This window comes from Mustelus asterias, chromosome 3 (genome assembly GCF_964213995.1).
Source record: "Mustelus asterias chromosome 3, sMusAst1.hap1.1, whole genome shotgun sequence".
Classification (NCBI taxonomy): domain Eukaryota; kingdom Metazoa; phylum Chordata; class Chondrichthyes; order Carcharhiniformes; family Triakidae; genus Mustelus; species Mustelus asterias.
The window spans coordinates 61834212-61857666 of record NC_135803.1 but is presented as its reverse complement, the minus strand read 5'-3'; the positions used below and the strand labels follow the sequence as shown (position 1 = coordinate 61857666).

The window sequence follows — 23455 nt, the reverse complement described above, 5'->3', positions numbered from 1 at the left end:
AATCCTGCCGGCAGAAACAGATGGAAAATTTTGGCCAGTGTCTTCTAACTTTCCCATTCTTTTGTTCATTTGTCGTTACATCTTTTATGAGCTTCAGTCAACACATTTTCATGACTTGCTGTCACAAGGTGCATACCTGGAATAGTTTAAAATTCACTTGAAACTTCAGTGCTGTTTGTCTGGTTGGTTAAGAAATTTCTAACCCTGAATTTCCTTAAAACTAGGCAAAAGGATCACATAAAGTTTTGCTGATTGTATTAAATAGGTCCTTCCCCAGAGGCCTTGATACAAAGGAAAATCAAGGGCAGCCGATCTGACATCAGGCATTTTGCGCTTTCCTGGAAAATTAATTATCATGAGCTGTTTTGTTGGAGATAAAGGATGGGATTTTCCAGCCCTTTGGCTACTCTTCAAATTTTATGGTCCATCCCTTCCCCCACGATGATTCCCACCATTGGGCAGTACTGGAAAAATCCAGCCAAACAATTAGAATTCTGGAACTACTTGGTATCTCAAAGAGTTTCATTTTGTTGGATTTCCGATGTGCTGCAGGGCATCGTTGCTGTAATATACGTTCAGAATGTCACAAGTGAACAAAGCTTTGCTCTCAAGGGGTTATGTTCATGGGACATGTTGGGCAAAATGAAAAATTGTTTTAACATTCTCGTGATGATTTACATGCATTGCTGCCACACAATGCAATTTATTTGAACTCAGCAGAGGTCCTTGCCAAGTTAGTCTTGTGGATTTCCTCCTCGGGTGGGGAAAGAGGATAGGCTGTTTCACAGAAAGGTGGCACTGGAGTCAGGCAGAGTGTGAGGGAACTAAAACAAAGCAAGGAGAAGAGTGTTAGCCCTGCATTGAATTTCAGAATGCAGATGAGCTCTTCTGTATCAGACAGGTAAGCCCGCCATTGATACGAAAATGTATGCAGTGGACGGGATTTTCCAGTCCCTCCGAAGGCGACCCCCCCCTGTGGCAGGCTCACTGGCGGCAGGGCGGGCAAGCCATACAAAATGCCATAGACCTTGGCCGGACCAGATGATCCCGCCAGACCCCAATGGCAAGTCACCTCTACTGCTGGAAAACACGCCGCCGGGTGGGGGGAGTGGAAAATCCCGGCCAGTGTTTATGGATTTGTATCATAAAACAAAGCTAAACCCTATTAGATTAAATGAATATGATCATTAGTCATGCTCTGCATTATTTATCTAGTGATTTAGAGCAGCTTAATGATTTGGATTCAGCCTCATCTCATCTAGTGTTAATCAGTTTGGCTTCAATGGGATTGAAGAAGTATCTGTGAGAAAGATTCAGATATTTGACGGAAGCACGAGGATCTGTGATTAATGGCTGGTGTGAGGGTGGGTGACTTGCACCTGGCACTCTCTGATGTCTCAGCATTCGTTCTTTGCCACATCAATAAAACCCAGCTGAAAGGCAGCACAGAAACCAATCTCCATAACATTCACCGGAATGACAGGAAAGGGAAATGAGCAGTACATTTGCAGCAGATGTTTTACTTTACAAGTAAGAATATAACTGACCTTTAATGCCTATGTTAAGTGGTGTGGGTTAGTGTTCAAAGAGACAGGAAGGCAGGTAACTTTGATGGACAGTCTCCTTATGTCCTCATGTGATTTCCATATGTACCTCGAATTCTGTGTAAGTGAAGATTGCCAGCAGACAGATAGGAATTTTATGCACTGTGGTAAATAAGCTGGGAACCAACAGATTTGTCAATGTAATGTTTCCAAGCCCACATTTCCCCAATCTGTGCCAGTGACATTTCTTTCAGTGTTGATGTCTTTTACCGCGGTTAACATTTAACTCACTATTTTTGGCAACATACAAAAACAGTGAAGGGATACATTTTCAGCTGCTCTTAAAGGCATGAAACTGGAGTTGTGGATTGTTTGACATTGAACAAATGGCCTAATTTTCATGCACATTCCTATTTTGGGTACGGTGAGATTGTGGTTATGCTACTGGAGTAGTAGCTTAGAGGACTGTACCTATAATCCAGAAAACACAAGATCCAATCCCACATGGGCAGTTCTGAGAATTTGGATTAATTGAATCGTAGAATCCTTACAGTGCAGAAGGAAGCCATTCGGCCCTTCAATAACAATCACACCCAGGCCCTATCCTCATAATCCCATGTATTTACCCTGCTAGTCCCCCTGACACTAAGGGGCAATTTAGCATGGGCAATCAACCTAACCCACACATCTTTGGAATGTGGGGGGAAACCGGAGCACACGGAGGAAACCCACGCAGACACTGGGAGAACGTGCAAACTCCGCACAGATAGTCATCTACGGCTGGAATTGAACTCAGGTCCCTGGCACTGTGAGGCAGCAATGCTAACCACTGTGCCACTGTGCTGCCTTCAGTTTAAAAATTCTGGAAATAACGAGCTGGCATCAATAAAGTTCAAGTGGTCAGAAAAACTCAGCTAGTTCACGAATGTCCTTTGGAGAAGTCAATCTCTAGTCCGTTTTTGGTCTAGCTTATGTTTAACTCCAGTCCCTCCAGTGATTGACTCTTACCTGTCTTCTGCCAGCTGCAACACTAAGGGACGCACTTCCTGTATACTTGTAGCTGCCATTAGTGACATTGGAGTCGGCAACATCCCGCCAGGCTGGGTTTGGGAATTGGTTCTCTAATTCTTTAAAAATCTAAAATCTGCAGTGTGGATAAGATTTAATGGAGAGCGATTCAAAATGTCATTGAAATTAGAAGTGGTCATAAAGAACAATACAGCACAGCAACAGGCCCTTCAGCCCACCAAGCCTGCACTGACTCTAATCGTTATTTAGACATAAGAACATAAGAACATAAGAAATAGGAGCAGGAGTAGGCCATCTAGCCCCTCGAGCCTGCCCCGCCATTCAATAAGATCATGGCTGATCTGAAGTGGATCAGTTCCACTTACCCGCCTGATCCCTATAACCCCTAATTCCCTTACCGATCAGGAATCCATCTATCCGTGACTTAAACATATTCAACGTGGTAGCCTCCACCACTTCAGTGGGCAGAGAATTCCAGAGATTCACCACCCTCTGAGAGAAGAAGTTCCTCCTCAACTCTGTCCTAAACTGACCCCCCTTTATTTTGAGGCTGTGCCCTCTAGTTCTAGTTTCCTTTCTAAGTGGAAAGAATCTCTCCATCTCTACCCTATCCAGCCCCTTCATTATCTTATAGGTCTCTATAAGATCCCCCCTCAGCCTTCTAAATTCCAACGAATACAAACCCAATCTGCTCAGTCTCTCCTCATAATCAACACCCCTCATCTCTGGTATCAACCTGGTGAACCTTCTCTGCACTCCCTCCAAGGCCAATACATCCTTCCGCCAATAAGGGGACCAATACTGCACACAGTATTCCAGCTGCGGCCTCACCAATGCCCTGTACAGATGCAGCAAGACATCTCTGCTTTTATATTCTATCCCCCTTGCGATATAGGCCAACATCCCATTTGCCTTCTTGATCACCTGTTGCACCTGCAGACTGGGTTTTTGTGTCTCATGCACAAGGACCCCCAGGTCCCTCTGCACAGCAGCATGTTGTAATTTCTTTCCATTTAGATAATAATCCAATTTGCTATTATTTCTTCCAAAGTGAATAACCTCGCATTTGTTAACATTATACTTCATCTGCCAGATCCTCGCCCACTCACTCAGCCTGTCCAAATCTCTCTGCAGACCTTCTACACCCTCCACACGATTCACTTTTCTACTTATCTTTGTGTCGTCTGCAAACTTTGTTACCCTACACTCAGTCCCCTCCTCCAGATCGTCTATATAAATGGTAAATAGTTGAGGCCCCAGCACCGATCCCTGCGGCACGCCACTGGTTACCATCCGCCAACCAGAAAAGCACTCATTTATTCCGACTCTCTGCTTCCTGTCGGATAGCCAATCCCCAATCCACGCTAACACCCAACTCCGTGTGACCCAATCTTCTTCAGCAACCTTTTGTGAGGCACCTTATCAAACGCCTTTTGGAAATCCAGAAACACCGCATCCACCGATTCCCCTCCGTCAACCGCACTAGTCACATCTTCATAAAAATCCAACAATTTCGTCAAGCACGACTTTCCCCTCATGAATCCATGCTGCGTCTGCTTAATCGAACCATTCTTATCCAGATGGCCTGCTATTTCTTCTTTAATGATGGATTCCAGCATTTTCCCAACTAGAATGCGAAATTCGCATTCTAATCAGTATTCTGTAACTTGATTTTGTGTCTCTGTGCCCTGTTTGAGAGCAGATTTCCACTCCATCTGACGAAGGAACAGCGCTCCGAAAGCTAGTGGCGTTTGCTACCAAATAAACCTGTTGGACTTTAACCTGGTGTTGTTAAACTCCATATTGTGTTCTATGACCAAGCCAGTTCTGTATCCATCTAGTCAGCACACCCTGGAATCCAAGAGATTTTATCTTTTGTAACAGCCTGCCATGGGGGACCTTGTCAAATGCCTGAAATCCATGTAGACAGCATCCATTGCCTTTCCTTCATCAATCATTCTTGTCACCTCCTCAAAAAAACTCAATCAAGTTGGTGAGACATGACCTTTCCCGCACAAGATTCTGCTGTCTTACACTAACAAGTCCATTCGCTTCCAAATGTGAATAAATTCTGTCTCTCAGTTTCTTCTCCAACAGTTTCCCCACCACTGACATCAGGCTTACCAGCCTGTAATTAGCTGTACAATCTCTGTTTCCCTTCTTAAAGAAAGGAACAACATTGGCCATTCTCTAGTCCTCTGGAACCTCACCTCTGGTCAAAGAGGACCCAAAGATATCTGTTAAGGCCTTAGCTTGCCTCTCACAGTATCCTGGGGATAGATCCCATCCGACCCTGGGGACTTGTCTACCTTAATGTATTTCAAGACACCCAAAACCTCCTCCTTCTTTATACTGACCTGCCAGAGATTTTTCACACTTCCTTCCCGAACCTCAACATCCCTCATGTCCCTCTCTCTGGTGAATAGCGATGCAAAGTACTCGTTAAGGATCTTGCCCACTTGCTCTGGCTCCACACATGATCTCCCTCCTTTATCCTTGAGTGAGGCTACTCTTTCCCTAGTTACCCTCTTGCCCCTAATATGTGTACAAAATGCTTTGGGATGCTCTTTAACCCTGCTAGCCAAGGACATTTCATAGCCCCTCCTAGCCCTCTTGACTCCCTGTTTGAGCTCCTTCCTACTTCCTCTGTATTCTTCAAGGGCTTTGTCTGTTTTTAGTTGCCTAGATCCTATAAATGCTTCCTTCTTTTTTTGACTTGACTAAGCTGACAATTTCCCCTGTCATCCAAGGTTCCCAAATCCTGCCATTTCTGTCCTTCATTTTCACAGGAACATGCCTGTCCTGCACACTAATCAACTGGCCTTTAAGGGACTCCCACAGGCCAGATGTGGATTTTCTCTCAAACAGCCACTCCCAATCCACATTCTCCAATTCTTTCCTAATGCGGTTATAGTTGGCCTTCCCCCAATTTAACATCTTCACCCGAGGACTACTCTTGTCCTTATCCATAAGTATCTAATAACTTACAGAATTATGGTCACTATTCCCAAAATGTTCCCCCACTGAAAGTTTGATCACTTGGTCAGGCTCATTCCCAATACCAGGTCTGGTACGGCCCCCTCCCTCGATGGGCTATCCACAGACTGTTTCAAAAAACCCTCCTGGACACACCTAACAAATTGCTCCCCATCCAAACGCCCAGCACTAAGGGAGTCCCAGTCAATATGGGGGGAGTTAAAATCACTCACCACAACAACAATGTTATTTTCACAACTTTTCGGAATCTGCCTGAATATCTGTTCCTCCGTCTCCTACTGGCAGCTGTGAGGGGTCTGTAGTACAATTCCAGCATTGTGATTGCCACTCTCCTGTTCCTGAGCTCTACCCACAATGCTTCGCTGTAAGATCCCGCCAAGGTGTCCTTCCTCAACACAGCTATGATATGCTCCCTAACCAGTAATGCAACGCCCCCACTCGTTTGCTTCCTCCTCTGTCTCATCTAAAACATCGATATCCCGAAATATTAAGCTGCCAATCCTGTCCCACTTTCAACCATGTCTCTGAAATAGCAACAATATCATAACTCCATGAATTAATCCAGGTTCTTAAATTTATTCGTCTGATCTGTTATACTTCTTGCATATTTTTAATTCATTCATGGGACATAGGTGTCATTGGCTGGCCAGCATTTATTGCCCGTCCCTAGTTGAGAGTCAAACATTGCTGTGGCTCTGGAGCCATATGTAGGCCAAATCAGGTAGGGACAACAGATTTCCTTCCCTAAAGGACATTAGTGAGCCAGATGGATTTTTCTGACAGTTGACAGTGGTTTCATGGTCATTAGTAGATTCTTAATTCCAGATAGTTTTTATTGAATTTAAATTCCAACAACTGCCGTTGTGGGATTTGAACTCTGGTCCCCAGAACATTAGCTGAGTTTCTGGATTAATAATCTAGCGATAATACCACTGGGCCATCGCAAATACTGCCCAAATCTCCAGTCCCACTGAGCTCAATGACCTCTCAGTGACTGCTCTTCCTCATAGCTATATTTGCCTTGGTCTCAAGCTCTTCCCAAGCCTCTGTACTCACTGACCTGCTGCTCCAGTTTCAAGCCCCCGCCATATGAGTTTAAACCCTCCCAAGCAACACTAGCAAGCCTCTCAGCCAGAGTATTAGTGACTCTCCAGTTTAGGTACAATGTGTCCATCTGGTACAGGTCCCACCTTCCCTGAAAGACAACCCAATGATCCACATATCTGAAGCCCTCCCCCCTACACCAGCTCTTTAGCCATGTGTTCAACTATACTATCTCTCTGTTCCTAGCCTCAGTAGCATGTGGCATGGGGAGTAATCCTGAGATTACTACTCTAGAGGCCCTGCTTTTTAGCTTACTACCCAACTCCCTGAATTGTTGTTGCACGACCTTGTCATTCTTCCTGCCTATGTTATTTGTGCCAATGTGGACAGTGACATCTGTCTGTTTATCCTCCTGCTTAGAGAGAGCCATGACCCTGGCACCAGGGAGGCAACATACCATCCTGGACTCTCTCGTGGTCACAGAAGTGCCTACCTGTCGAATCCTGAATTACTATTGCTCTACTATGAATTGTCCCTCCCCTCTCTACAGCCGGGCCAGTGGTGGTGCCACTGCTACTATCACCTGATGGGTCAACCCCTCATCAGTATCCAAAACAGAATGCTTGTTTGACAACTGCAAGGGACTTCTGCACTGACTGCCTGCCCCTTCCAGCAGTCACCCATCTATCTTCCTGGACCTTGGGTGTGACCATGTCTCTACAACTTGTACCTATGATGCTCTCCACTATTTGAGTGCTCTTTAGTGCCTCCACCTGCCGCTCAAACCGATCCATTCGTTCGATGAGCAGCTGAAGCTGGGTGCACTTCCTGCAGATGCAATTATTAGGAACGGTCTTAGCATCCGCGATTGACCACATCTCGCAGGCAGACACACAACCCCACCAACTGACATGATTAACCCTCTCTTGGCTGTTATGTTGCAAGTTAAATTTTAATTAGCAACCTAAGAATTACAGTTATTACTTTCTAAAAAATAGGCCCCCTAGCTTACTCACTATCCTGTACTACTCCCCTGTACTAACCAGAAGATGAACTAACTGTACTAACCCTCTAGAAGGACTGAGACACACTTACCCTGCATTGCAGTGAGATTCCTTCTATAGATGTATAGGTACACCTACCATGTTGATAGGATAAATTAAAGGTGCCATAACTGGGCAACAGCAAGGGCAGGGACATGAACAACATACATTTATTGAGCACTTTCAACAGAATGAACTGTCCCAAGGCACCTTACAGGAGAATCACACACCAAAGTATGACACTGAACCACATAAGGAAACACCAGATCAGAAGCATGGACAAGGGAGAAAGTCATCAGAGGGGCTGAGAAAAATGAAAAGAAATAGAATGGGTCTTGAACAGCAACCAAGATAAACTCACGAATGGACACAGGGATTTAAAAAATTTATTCATGGGACACGGGCGTCGCTGGTTGGCCAGCATTTATTGCCCATCCCAAGTTTCCCCAGAGCAGTTGAGAGTCAACCACATTGCTGTGGCTCTGGAGTCACATGTATGGCAGACCGGGTAAGGATGGCAGATTTCCTTCCCCTAAGGGACATTAGAACATAAGAATATAAGAACTATATAAGGGGCCATCTGGCCCCTTGAGCCTGCTCCGCCATTCAATAAGATCATGGCTGATCTTTTCGTGGACTCAGCTCCACTTATCCGCCCGCTCACCATAACCCTTAATTCCTTTACTGTTCAAAAATTTATCTGTCCTTGCCTTAAAACAATTAGTGAACCAGATGGGTTTTTCCAACAATGGTTTCATGGTCATCAGTAAATTCTTAACTCCAGACATTTTTAATCATTTAATTCAAATTCCGCCATCTGTCGTGGCAGGATTCGAACCCAGGTCCCCAGAACATTAGCTGAGTTTCTGGATTAACAGTCCAGTGATAATACCACTCGGCCATCGCCTTCCTGGTTACACAATGGTATGCGGCAAAGATTAAGAAACATGCCCTGTCGTATCTAATAGACTTTCCCTTAATTCCAGGGGGTTAGTATTGAATAGATAAGATAGAAGCAGGGAGGTTATTTCCACTGGTGGATTTAACTAGAACTAGGGGGCATAGCCTCAAAATAAGGGGGAGCAGATTTAGGACTAAGTTGAGGAGGAACTTCTTCACCTAAAGGTTGTGAATCTGTGGAATTCCCCGTCCACTGAAGCAGTTGAGGCTACCTTGTTGAATGTTTTTAAGGCAAGGATAGATAAATTTTTGAACAGTAAAGGAATTCAGGGTTGTAGTGAATAGGCGGGTAAGTGGAGCTGAGTCCACAAAAAGATCAGCCATGATCTTATTAAATGGTGGAGCAGGTTCAAGGGGCCAGATGGCCTATTCCTGCTCCCTAGTTCTTATGTTCTGATGACTGTAAGTTGTTACACCCAGTACCTTAATGTTACAATAAAATGTCACTGACCAACATTAACAAACAGTCAAATTGCAGGTGTAAAATGTAACTGGATCAAAAACTTCAACAAAGCACTGGAAAAGCAAGGTGACAAGTTCAACATAAGTTTCCTTCAGCACGAGATTTTCCATAAGATCCAACATGTCAGGACACCAGTACACAAAGGGAGAGAAGCAGAAGGATTCTGGATTTATTATATTGCACTTAACTGCCGATCTTGCGCCACTGCAATATAGCGTCGGACTGAAGACTGGTTTTAACATAGAGCTATAGAGTAGACTGTGTACTATTGTTTGCAAAGCTGGTAGGTAGACATGCAGAATTCCATCAGAATTTTTCCAAAGTTCAGTCGGCTGTCAGGAATAATTAGGGTCTGAGCCTGATTCTTCCTTCTGCAGGGTGATTCTACAGCCTTTGTCAGTACCTTCTTTGTCCTATTCTGCACAGCTTAGATTTGGAACTAATCAGAGTTAACCATGATAGTCAGGAATTGATTAATATTTTGTTCGTTAATTGATGTTAATTGATAAACTCCAAGTTTATTGATTGGGGCGATTAATGGCCAAATGGATTGAATGTATTGATTGATGTAGCTGTTGTTGGATAGATTTATGCTCCGTCTCATTGAATAATCGATTTTAATATCGCATGGACAAGGTGAATGTAGAATACAAAACAAAAAAGCTACTAATTATAATACAGAATTTTTATAGGAATAGCAACAGAAGATACAATTCAAAAAGAGCGAAGCTAAAGAAAAATGCACGAGGATCAGATTCTCATCTGGTCTGCATTAGGTATCCTGATGGCCACATAAACTTAGTTAGGGTTAGGGTTTGTTGCCACGGGTTCAGGCTTACTGTCATGGGTTAGGGTTTACCGTCACGGGTTACGGTTTACCGTCACGGGTTAGGTTTTACCGTCACGGGTTAGGTTTTACCGTCACAGGTTAGGGTTTACCGTCACGGGTTAGGGTTTACCGTCACGGGTTACGGTTTACCGTCACGGGTTAGGTTTTACCGTCACAGGTTAGGGTTTACTGTCAAGGGTTAGCGTTTTTTGGACTCTCAATAAAACTAAGCACTCGCTGCCAACTTTTAAGTCCCTAAGTGCATAAATGTTCCATTGAACGAGACAACTGAATATTGCCGTGTATTTCAAAACTACTAACAAGGTGCATGATGCTCGATCAATCCTATTGCTGTTTTTTAAGAGTTGAGTTTTGTTTATTCTTTCAGGTTTTGGCTTTGGAGTCCCTAAACTTCAGGTCGTGTTGAAAGTGAAGACTAATCTCACCATTGCAGACAACTGTATGACAACCACAGTCCTGCAAGTTCAGGCATGTACCAGAGATGCCAAATAATCTCATTTTGTGTGTAAGTCCTTTATCATTGTCTTAAATGCTTCTGACCTTCCATACTGCAGGAGGAAATAAAGAGTAATTCTCATAAAAGTTCAGAGGGATTAGCCAGTGAATAGAAAAGTCCAGGGCAGGTTTACAATAAATGGTGCTCTTGGTGAACTTGTATTTAGCACCCTACTTTGAGTTTACGAATGCAGAAGTATTTTTGAAGAGAAACATCACTTTTAAATGCCTAAACCACTTGCTTCCATTATAAACAAAGGTAACCTGCCAGTAAATTGGCATCCCCAGGCAAATATCACCTAATGGTATAAGAGTGACCCATTCCTTATTACTGTAGGTGGAGAATCCATTCATCCCCATTTTTAAGGAAAACATTTTCGAACCCTTCATTTCATTTGAATGATTTCCACTCGGGTTCCTGTGTGCCTGGTGTTACTTTATCCTTCTCATCGCTGCTGTTGTGCTCTAAACACAGCAGGATGCCTTTAAATAATAAAAGTAATTGCAGTGGAAATCCTTGGAAGCTGAATATTGGGGCAGACAGAGTGATTCAAACATATAGATGTGGCACTGGAGGCATTAGTGGTGCAGCTGGGAAAGGAGAGAAACAATATGATCTGCTGAGGAGCCAGAACACTCTCATTGGCCACCTTCAGAAGGGGATGGGAGCAGGAAGCCAGGAAGGTCAACTCACGTAGTCTGCATCCGAGAACCAGGCAGCAGTTCCACAAGAATATGATCGGTGTTGGTCAATGTCAGTGCTTACACATCTTATCCACCACATCATCAACCTCACATACTGCTTAATGCACCAGACCCCCATCACTCACCCAGCAGATTTCTAGCATTCAAATACTCATATCCAACATCCAGATACTCCACCTCACCCTCACACACATTCCAATACTATGGGCTTCACATCGACTGCTCATATGCCTCCTACTATTCAGCTATGGCAAGCACATCAACAAAATAGTGCTACACCAACACATGCATTCTGCCCGCTCTTTGCAGGAAAAGGTGGCACATAATAGAAGGGGGCAAAACAGAAACGGTGGGAGTTTGGGGTAGTGGTGGGTGACCGGGACACGGGCATCTCCTGAGTCCTAAGGAAGAGAGAGCTCTTAGCATCACAAGGTTGGCTGCGCTGCACCCACCATCCGGCATCGTCAAGAACATTGAGGATGAGGAATCTTCCTACCTTTTCAGATCCCAGCACTCCCTCATCCTGCTAGCTGACATGGTAAGCAGTCTGCTCATGCTGTGGCCATGGAACTGTTGCTTTCCATCCCAACCCCATGACTGCACACTACCCTTCCCCTTTTAATTTCACACAAAGACTGCTGCTGGCACAGGCAGAGCAGCCCCAGGAGGAAGAGAGAGAGAGAGGGAGTGCATTAGCATAGCAGTGGTCATATGCAGTGAGCTGGTGGATGCGTTAGCAAGCCTGCCATGCACCCCATTGCTGGCAAGGAGCATGGGCAAATCTTGTGCACCTTAGCAGAGGACATGGTGCAGAGTTTGCACTCTCTGCATTGTCAGCTCCATTTTCCTATCATGATGCTGTGTACAGATTACATCCTCTGTGAAGAAGTAGCAATACTTTCTGATAAATGCATCAAAATACCTACAAAACCAAAACCACAAGAGAATCCGATGGTTCCAAAAATGTATCTAACCTGCAATCAAAGTGCCTGGTCTTATAAGTAACACGACTGCCAGGTTCATTTTGCTATTTCACTCAGTCATCCCAACCACTCAGTCCTTCGAGCCTGCTCACCACTTAACTAGATCTCGCTGAACTAATTGTAAACCTCAATTCCACATTCTCACCTACCCTTGATAACCTATCATCCCCTTGCTTATCAAGAATATACTTACTTACCTCTGCCTTAAAAACATTCACAGACTCAACTTCCAACACCTTTTTAGGAAGAGAATTCCAAAGACTCGCAATCCTCAAAAAAAACATTCTCCTCATCTCTGTCTTAAATGAGTGACCCCTAATTTTTTAATATTATTATTGGCTTCTCCCATGAGAGGAGATATCCTCTCCATTTCAAACTCATCAAGACTCCTCAGCATCATATAGGTTTCTATCAAGTCACCTCTTACTCTTCTAAACTCAAGCGAATAAAAGCCTAGCCTGTCCAACCTTTCCTCAGAAGACAACCTGCCCAATCCAAGTATTAATTTGGTAAACCTTCTCTGAACTGCTTTCAATGCATTTACATCCGTCCTTAAATAAGGAGAACAGTGCTGTACTGAGTACTGCAGATGTGGTCTCACCAATGCCCTGTACAACCTCCCTATTCTTGTGTTCAATTCGACTTCAATTTTCCTTTCAATAAATGATACCATTCTGTTAGCTTTCCTAATTACTTACTGTACCAGAATACTAGTCTTTTGAGATTCATGCACTAAGACATCCAGATCCCTCTGCATATCAGAGCTCTGCAATCTCTCACCACTTAGACAATATGCTTCTTTTCATTTCTCCTTCCAAAATGGACAATTGCATACTTGTCTGGTACACTCCTATCTGCTACACACCAGCAGCCTTGGTAATGGCAGGTCCATCTGAACATTTGCATGCCACTCAGTTGATGGAAGGGAGGTAGGGGTGGGAAATGCCATCCAGGACCCATGCTTCTAATTTCTATCCAGTAATCTCTACCAGTGCTGTGTGTATGTGGGTATTGGAGGTGGAGCAGGCAGGATTTGTTTTTGCTTTGCCATTCACATGGTGTATGGGGACGTGAACATATGGAACTTAAAATTTTCTATAAATTTGTGGACAAAGTTGCCAAAGAACAAAAAAATGCACTGCATACAGTACAAAGGAGATTCAGAGAAACAATGCCAGGCAAACCTTGAGAGAAAACATTAAAAGGGCGATTCTCCCATTGCGCTGTGCTGATTTTTTAGTGTAGCGGGCCGGGAGATTCAAGCTGCGCCAGATCTGCACTGGGCATCCGGGTCTGGGTTCCGGCACTGCCCAATGGGCAAAGTGCCAATGCCCAGGGGGCACCTTGGCACTGCCCATCAGATATGGGACAGTGCCAAGGGTGTAGGGTCTGATGGGGGCAGGGGCAATTGGTGGGGGGGGGGGTCTCGTTGCCACCCTGCAGTCGGGATCAGTGGGGGAGGGAAGGTCAGAGATCAGGGCTGGCTATCGAGAGGGTTGGGCAGGGGGGGGGGGAGCAGCCTACTTGAGGGGGTGGTGGGCGGTCGAGGTGGGCTGGGAGTGGGGGGGGTGAGGTCAGGGCTTGTTTGGGGGCCATGATCGGGCCATGGGGGGGTCGCGGGCCTGGCCAGCGATCGAGCTGGTCTGTAATCGGATGGTCGACAGTATAGAGCCACTGCGCATGCGCTGATCTCAGCACTGACAGATCGGCAGATGCGCAGTGGCCCGCTCAGCGCTATGCTGCCGGCCTCTCCAACGGGAATAGGCCCTGCCCCTGGATTTTTCATGTGATTCACGCTAGGGCATTCTGCAGTGCACAGAATGTGGGAGATTCATTTTGAAATTCCCGCTGAAAAGACCAGCTGGGTTTACTCCAGTCTTGAATTCGACACTGAGAATTTTTTTGGGAGAATCGCCCCCTATACATTTTATTTTATGAATCTAATTCATGATTTTACGTGATCAAAGCAGAGACGGTTATATGACTGTTCAGTTGTTTTTATGGTGGATGTTAAGCTCTTTGCTTTATTGGGGTAACTTTTTTCTCTCTCTTCACTGTTCGGAGTGTTCATGTTGGTGGGGTGTGGGGGAATGAGGGACTGTGGGGGTGGTGTTTACGGTGGGAGGGTCCAGTGGGTGAAATTCAGAAAATTTATCAACGAGGGGGTGGGAGAGTGAGAAACTGTAACTTTTGTTATTGATATAATCAAGAGTCAGTTGCAGGCAGATTTCGCAGCAAGTGGCCAGTTCAGTGCAGCAAAAAGCAGAATGGAAATAGAGCAATTTGAATTTCTCTAGCATCAAAGTGAGCAAAATAAATGATTGCACTGTTGTTTATTTTCTGTGGGCTGATTGCTTGCTGATTGAGAAACAAAACCTACCTCAGCTCACAGCAGTTGATTGGAGTCCCTGGTGAGTACCATAATCTACAGTGGAAAAAAAAAGGTTCATATTGATCTTAGAGATGAGACTCAGTATTAATTAGGCTCTAATCTTTCTGCATTACAGGGAGCACTGTAAGCATTTGTCTGAAACCCGCATTTGAAAGGAAATCGACTCTAAGCCTGTGAGCAATCTCACCTCAACCAGCAAGCCCTTTAGCTGAACCCGCAAGTGTTATTCGACACGAAAGCTGTTCAGTTAAAACTGGTTGTGAACGTGCTGAAGAGCTTTGTCAACCCAGCGGCTACTGAAAAGAAAGACTTGGGACTTCAAGCCAATGAAAGAATATTTTAATTTTTTTCCAAAAAATGTTCCGACAGAATGGCGAATGGGAGAAGGTGAGATGAAAAATTTAGTTTTATGATTTATTTGATTTTTTAGAAATGAAGGATGTGGATAAAAATGATGTTACAAAGTAAAATTCAAGTTGGAATTTTTCAAGTACAGAAAATAAAAGCGAATGGGTGAAGGGAAAGAATGAGAATTAGTTAAGTGGAATGAAAGGGACTTGTTTTTCCAAAGTGCTTTTTTGAAATCAAAGCTTCTTTTTTCAACTGGATTCTTCTATTTTTGCTTGTGTGAGACCGGTTCAGTTCATATAAAACCCATCTAAAGTATAGATCTAAGCTCAGAGTGAGGATAAAGAGTGACTGACAACTGCCTGAAACAGAACTGTTAGGATCACCAGTTCACATTCCACGCATACAGGTAGATCATAATGCTCACTCAAAAGGGAACGCAAGTACCCACAGTTAGCTTTCAATAGAAAAAGAAAGTCCAGAATTCAGAACGAGCCATGAAACATGAAGAGGAACCCTACCCGTAACTCAGGTCAAAACAAAAAATCAAATCATCAATCTTACAATAAATCTTTTGCAATCCACTTACCTCAACATTAGCTGCATGCCTGACCAAGTTAGTCCTTGCAATTTGGTTGATTGTCTGCAAAAACCAATGCAAAATTGTGAACCATCTACCATTGAAAGTATATTTCATGTAACAAGCGAAAGCTGGTAATGCATAATTTAGCCAGCAGCTGAATGAGAAAACTCAAAATTAACATTTTGCTGGGACCTTTCATCAGAACTGTATTGGATTCATGTACCATACACATCTCTTTAACCTGTGCTTAATGCTCCCTCCACCCACATTGTCTGTATCTTTAAGATCTGGCTGGCTGTAGGGATTCGCATTCTAATTAGTATTCTGATTCTTGATTTTTGTGTCTCTGTGCCCTGTTTGAGAGCACATTTCCACTCCATCTGACGAAGGAGCAGCGCTCCGAAAGCTAATGGTATTTGCTACCAAATAAACCTGTTGGACTTTAACCTGGTGTTGTTAAAACTCTTACTGTGTTCACCCCAGTCCAACGCCGGCATCTCCACATCTTGGATTCATGTCCCAGCTGTATCTGCATGTGAACTTTTCAAATAATTTTGAACCTGTTTTTCAAGTAGTTGTATTTAATCAAACAAGAACACATGTAACACAGAGAAAGTTAGTTTAAAATTCATGCATTTTTCAGCATGTGTTATTTGTTGATAAGGAGAAAAATATATCTTGCTTTGAAATGACAGGTTTCTGTTGATAAAATACCTTTGGAATTTTAACAGTCAGATTCTGTAGTCTGAATATTTCAGGAAGTTATTTGAGGGGCTGATAGATTGAAATTTATCAAGTGCTGGTATAACAAAGAATGAACAAAAATGTGACTTTGAACAAGAATTCAAATTAATTTGGGATATCAGAATGGATTGTAATATTATTGTGAAATTTGACAAGCCATTATTACTTATGCAGCTGTGTCGTTTGAATAGCTACTTCTGTTATATCGAATCATTCAGGCTACAGTTTTGACACTATAGATTTCCTGTATGGCCATGTTGTGGGAAATTACCACCGGAGTCAGACTGGAGGTTCAATAACAGTTTTATTTCGGACACGAAGCTTCAGGGAGAAAGCGCTGGTACTCTGCAGTACTTGGCAGCTACCTTCTCAATAATACAATAGGAGTTGATCATTTTTATACCTTTTAGACAATGGATAGTCCGGACATTAGCCATTTAACGCATCGTTATAGTTGAGTAGACAGATCATGGTGATCGATAGTTAACACATCGTTACAATCAGACAGGTACAGACATGGGCAGTTAACATCGCATTGTTCATAGAATGGATACATTTCCTCTATCAATGGCTGGTTTCGATCTATACATACAGTGATTGGTTTTGCTGCATTTATGTATTTATGTTCCCATCTATGGCTGATCTTATTATCAGACCTTATTGTCCTGGGTCTATCCTTATCTTTAAAGTGCCTCAAGCTCTGACTAGCTTCCTGCAGTATTTTGGTTCCTGCATGTTTTAACTTTAAGTAGCAGTCTGTGCTAAAAGCCAGTGCCTGCTTAATGTCTCTTCCCAGGTAACCATTTTGTGTGCCAGGTAACCCTTTTTATAATTTTCCCCACTTCAGCCATCTTTGAAAGTATTACAAAACACACCAGCGTCAGTCTGCCATTCAAATGGCAGTAGGATCCCCAAAATGGGGTGGGTAGTCATAATAACGGTTCCGTAATAGCAGCGATGCAGCTAGCTTCATTTAGAAAGGGCTCTCTCACCTCATTGCTGCCCTCAGCAACTTGCTTTTGAAGCTTGAAGCAGCTGGACAGCTGTTTGCTTGTCGCTAGCTCACATGCCAGATTTCAATGAGGCTGTGACACCAAAATGCTAGGCATCTGTTCATAGGAACAGACAGCCGACCAATGCAGTTCCTGGTCATCCAAATTCAAAATAGACACCATCAAGATCTGTTCCCATTCTCATTCCATTCCACCACTGGACCCCTCACATTTAAAATTCTCATTCTTGTGCTTACATTCCTCCTTGGAATCATCTTCCTCCAGTCATGTTACCCCTTTTGGAATTCTCCATTTCTGTTTTGTACTCCCCGTGATTGGTAGCCGTGTCTCCAACCATTTCATTTTTCCACCTTCCCCCCTCTGAAGACCCTCTTTAAGATGCAGCAGTTTGATTATCCTTTTAGCCCTACCTCCTACAGCTGGATTGTCGCTGCTGGGGTTGTGCCTGAATGCAGGAAAATGTCTACCGCCTCCGTGTGCAATTTTGGACATTTTTGTGAGGTGTACCTGTAAATTTGCTGCACTCACTTAGCAGCATTTGAGGTCATTAAAGGCTTGTTAGAAGCCCAACCTTTTTCCCCCTTTTTGAATTATCATGCTGCTGGATCCTTTGAAGGGTTAGCAGCGGACCTCTGCGGCATCTCAAAGGCATCTGCACACCACTGCCTTACCCAGGTGACATGCTGTCTTCACCAAGACTTCACAATTGATGGTGTATCGCAGGTCCAGTGGGTGCAGGGTTCGCTGCCACTGGTTTCCCTCTGTTGCAGAGGATTCTTCGTTACCGAGTGACAAGCAGGTGCATGAATCAAAGGAAAGGGTTTCCACTACCTCAACATTCAACCAGTCTATGACCACAATAAAAACCTGTGGGCACCTGTTTTTCTGGCAACTGCCATCACTCCTTCATCCTCCAGCAGTCCACGTTACTTGAGATCATCGCTCCACTCCAACCCCTAAAGTTCATGGATGGATCCTATAGGAGTAGTATCAAAGAAAAATTCCCTGAAAGTGGTGGTTGCTGAGCCCTCTGTGGGGCCCCAGACAGAGGCATGGAGGCTTCATGGCCTCCGGAATAGAATTCAGGTCAGCATCGATGAAGCCCATTCTGCCCAGTGTGCTTGGCCGCCTACTCTCCTGTGACAACTTGCTGTCCTCTGATGAAGTGGAAAACTTTGGCACAAATCACAGGATCTCACTCTCAGGACAACCAGGGCTTCAGTGATGGCTGCCATGGGGTGCCAAAATGAATCTTATGCTTCATGCAACTAATCTTCAATCCCCCCCCCCCCCCCCCCATCCCCCAACACGCCCTCCCCTGACTGACTCTGGTGGACCGCAAACTTGTCTTCATGTCAATTAAAGGCACGCCCACTTAAGATCTGAACTTTAGACAGTTTCTCACCAGAGGCAGGTTTCTGACTCAAAGACAGATCCAGCCTCCACGATGAAAACTCAACCTCTATTTTGACTCAGTATATATTTTGCTTAAACCTCTATCAAGCAGCAGTGGTTAACCGGCTTGGGTCACTGCCTGTATAGAGTCTGCACATTCTCCCCGTGTCTGTGTGGGTTTCCTCTGGGTGCTCTGTTTTCCTCCCACAGTCCGAAAGATATGCTGGCTAGGTGGATTGGGCATGCTAAATTCTCCCTCAGTGTACGCAAACAGACGCCGGGTTTTGGCAACTAGGAGATTTTCACAGTAACTTCATTGCAGTGTTAATGTAAGCCTACTTGTGACACTCGTAAATAAACTTAAAACTTTCAAGTTTGAGCTCTGTATATAAGCGGAAGTTTAATCACTGAGAGCTTTGAAATGGCATTTTTCACAAAAAGGGAATAAAAAGCAATATATTAGAGCTTGTATCGCATCTGAAAATGTGGGTTTGCTAAAGTTACAGTGGGAGAGGCGGACAAAACAGATGTTTCCATTGTCGATCCCATGTACTGCATGTTTGCTACTGCAACCAAACTGAACTTTTCTGAGAATGTATGGATGCAAAAATATTAATTAAAAAAGCTTTGGAGATTACATCTAAAATCTCACATCCTGCATTTTCTATTCAGATTTCAAACCCTAATTACATGAGTCACAATTTGTTTTGACTCAATTTCTTTCCTTTTTTATAAGAACAGAAGATATAAGAGTGAGAATAGGCCAAACAACCCCTTGTGCCTAATCCAATAAGATCATAGTCGATCAGATCTTGGCCTCAACTCCACTGTTTACTTTCTGCTCCCCATAACCCTTGAGAAGAAATTCCTCCTCATTGCCATCTTAAAAGGAAGACCTCTTATTCTGAAATCATGCCCCTACAAGGATTTCATAACTCAGCATTTGGAAAGCAGTGGCAGAATCAGACAAAGTCAGCATGGATTTACAAAAGGGAAATCATGCTTGACGAATCTATTGGAATTCTTTGAGGATGTAACTAGTAGAGTTGACTGAGGAGAACCAGTGGATGTGGTTTATTTAGACTTTCAGAAGGCTTTCGACAAGGTCTTACATAGCAGACTACTATGTAAAGTTAAAGCACATGGGATTGCAGGTAAAGTCTTGAGGTGGATAGAAAGCTGGTTAACAGATAGGAAGCCAAGGGTTGGCATAAATGGGTCTTTTTCTGATTGGCAGTCAGTGACTAGTGGGGTTCCGCAGGGATCTGTGCTAGGACTCCAACTGTTCACATTATATATTAATGATTTGGAAGAGGGAACTGAATGTATTATCTCCAAATTTGCAGATGATACAAAGTTGGATGGGAGGGTGAGCTTTGAGGAGGATGCAGAGATGCCTCAGCGTGATTTGACAGGCTAAGTGCGTGGGGATATGTATGGCAGATGCAGCATAATGTGGATAAATGTGAGGTTATCCACGTTATACTGGATAGCAATACTAGGAAGGCAGATTAGTGCTTGAATGGATGTAAATTGAGAGAGGTGGATACTCAGTGAGACCTGCATGCAGATGCAGCAGGCAGTAAAGAAGACAAATGGTATGTTGGCCTTCATAGCGAGAGGATTTGAATATAGGAATAGGGATGTTTTGCTGCAATTTTATAGGGCAATGGTGAAGCCACACCTGAATTATTGTGTGCAGTTTTGGTGTCCTTATCTGAGGAAGGATGCCCTTGCTAAAAAGGGAGTACAACGAAGGTTTACCAGGCTGATTCCTGGGATGGCAGGTCTGTCATATGAGGAGAGACTAAGTCAGTTAGGATTATATTCACTAGAGTTTAGAAGAGTGAGAGGGGATCTCATTGAAACTTATAAAATTCTAACAGGGTTAGACAGGGTAGATTTAGATAGAATATTCCCAATGGTGGGGGAGTCCAGAACTAGGGGTCATAGTTTGAGGATAAGGAGTAAACCTTTTTGAACTGAGATGAAGAGTAGTTTCTTCACCCGGACGATGGTGAATGTGTGGAATTCATGACCACAGGAAGTAGTTGAGACCAAAACATTGTCTGATTTCATGAAAAAATGAAGATATAGCTCTCGGAGCTAAAGGGATCAAGGGATATGAAGGGAAGGGGAGATCAGGATATTGAGTTTGATGATCAGCCATGATCAAAAGGAATGGCGGGGCAGGCTCGAAAGGCCGAATGGCCTACTCCTGCTTCTAGTTTCTATGTTTCCCTGAAACGTTCCCTCAGCATCCACCTGTCAAGCCCCCTCAGAAATGTATTTGTTTCAATAAGATCAGTAATAATATTAATGGTAATAATGAAAGGATCCCACATCACCCCAGAAAACTCAATTAAATTGCTGTGTAGGCAACAAGCCTAATGAAAGGCTGGAGTGTGTGAACCATGGCAACCTGCATTCTTAATTCATTCATATGCCGTCACTTTAAATTATGGCATCTGTTGTATTCTTCCAGTAAAGCAATAAATATTTTAATTGTACAAAAGATGTAGCAATTCCTCCCTTAATGTTGTGGTTGCATTGGTTTAAAAAAATTTAAGTGAATCTAATTTTCCCATTAAAACCAATGTATAAGGTGTAGTTAAGGACATTAAAACATTATACCATGTATGATGAAATACTACACATTCCTAAATTTTTAAATGAAATAACTCAATAAAAATTATTTCTACTTGCTTCCTGATCAGTGCCTCTCCAGCTCACTGATCCACCTTCTTTTCTGACTCTCTCACTCCCCGCCCCTCCCACTCCCCAATCTTCCTGTTCAATGTCCATCCCATTCCCTGCCTAATCCCCCTGTTCACTAAATCTCCTGTTCCCGCCTCTCCCATTCCTTTCCACTCGCCGCTTCTCTCTCCGAATCCTTACTGTGAATAAGAGCTTGAGAGAGGGGTGGTGAGAGTGGGTGGGCGGGGGGGAGGGGGGGGATGCTGGTGTGGATGCGAGCAAGGCAGTGAGAGGAATGTAGGTGGGAGGGAGCCAGCAAATGGGAGGGGCAGAGACCAGGAAGTGAGAGAGGCCACTTCAAAATGTCTCTGATGTTCACTTACCCAGCACTAAACTGGAAATTCTGACACGAAGTACACACATTGTCCCCATTATACCCATTACCTTAAAGTGGAGAGATTTAAAATGGGGGCTTATGGTATGCACAGACAGTAGCTATACTGTAACTAAGAACTGAGGAATACCTTATGTATTTAACCTTTATTTGGCCAGTTAAGTCAATTGAGAACCAATCGCGCCCTGGCCAAGAGGCTAACATCGTAGCAACAGGAATTTGTCATCAATACAACTCATTTAAACACTAAAAACAGCAAAATACAAATTAGCTTGGAAAGGGAAGTGACAGTTTAGCAAGTACAAGCATCAGTCAATAGAACTATAACCCTTCTGTGAAAGGCATCCGCGGTAAGAAAATTAGTCAGCTTCAGCTTTCATTGTTCCTTGTTTCAGTAACTGGCAGCCCACAAAGTGGAACTAATTTGTTCTCTCTTGGAGTGACCAATTTGATCAAATCACATTACCTCAGATTACAAGAGACAGAACAATGTAACAAACCTACAGCAAATGGTTGTGTTGCCATTAATATCAGTTCACAAAACAAACTGAGTTTAGTGGCTATTTATCCAGTTTCCGCCAATATCATTAACCTTACCATCATTAATTTGAGGATAAGGTCCCTTTTTATCCCACGAACTTTACTATTCTGTTTGGAGTGTGAGCCAGATGTGACCTGGGACAGACAAGAGACCCAGCTTGGGGACCCTATTTACATAATTAAAAAGACTATTAGCCATAATAGTGGGCACCATGGTGGCACAGTGGTTAGCACTGCTGCCTCACGATGCCAGGGACCTGGGTTCGATTCCGGCCTTGGGTCACTGTCTGTGTGGAGTTTGCACATTCTCCCCATCTCTGCGTGCGTTTCCTCCGGGTGCTCCGGTTTCATCCCACAGTCCAAAGATGTGCAGGTTAGATGGATTGGCCATGCTAGATTGCCCCTTAGTGTCCCAAGATATGTAGGTTAGAGGAATTAGTGGGGTAAATGCGTGGAAATAGGTGGGGAGCCTGGGTAAGTTGGTGCAGACTCAATGGGCCGAATGGCCTCCTTCTGCACTGTAGGGATTCCATGATTCTATGATTTCATAACACCCAAGGATCTCACAACAGATTATCACCCACCAGCACCACACTCCTCCTTTCTGGAAATGAATGCATTTTTGTTCAGTCGGAGGAGAGTGCTGACCTGACTGTCTGCTCCTCTACCCCAGCTACATTGGTGGCCAGATGTCCCTAAAGTAGGAGTTCGCGGTTTATACCAGCACCATCGAGGCCTTCCATGCCTGGTGTGCACCGGGGTCTGGGGTGCCTTATCGATCTTCTTAATCACGTTTTGGTTTCATGTGTTAAGTTTCATTTGTGATTTGCCTTTTGTTTCAGGCAGTATCCCTTTAAGAAGAGAGAAGAGTGCTAGGGCAAAGTTGAGGCCCTTTAAGCCTCCTAATACTCATCATGTTAGGGTCACCCATGAAAATTACTGCTTGTGTGAGGAGCCATAAGTCACCAGAGAGGATGTGGCTGGTGTCTGGAGTATGTGTTTCCCCATGGCTAATGTAATTGCTTATAAAACTGATATTGCCATGAATATCCCCAAGAGCCGTGCTCACCGCTGTGACTTCTCTGGAGTACAGCTGAAACCCAACCTGACTCTACCACAGAGGTGAAAGAGGTGTTGTCTTTCCCCTCGGGTTTGTTAATGAAATAAAGAAAATGACAGAGAATTTCTGATTTCTTGCCTGTTACGAAGTGGTAGTGAACTGTAACACCTTTCCCG

General features: G+C 43.8%; 1 protein-coding gene across 7 annotated transcripts in view; it reads left to right on the top strand.

The window, feature by feature from the left end:
* Positions 1 to 23455, top strand: part of LOC144491351 (beta-galactoside alpha-2,6-sialyltransferase 1-like) — a 146153-nt gene that overhangs the window by 64893 nt on the left and 57805 nt on the right. For 6 of the 7 annotated variants that reach the window (XM_078209040.1, XM_078209037.1, XM_078209042.1 and 3 more), the window contains 2 exons: positions 10298 to 10435; positions 14621 to 14892. The gene's annotated coding sequence lies outside the window, so the exon portion shown is untranslated. Of the gene's footprint in view, positions 1 to 10297; positions 10436 to 14260; positions 14525 to 14620; positions 14893 to 23455 lie in introns of those variants that run through there. The other variant, XM_078209043.1, reaches the window with a different exon arrangement.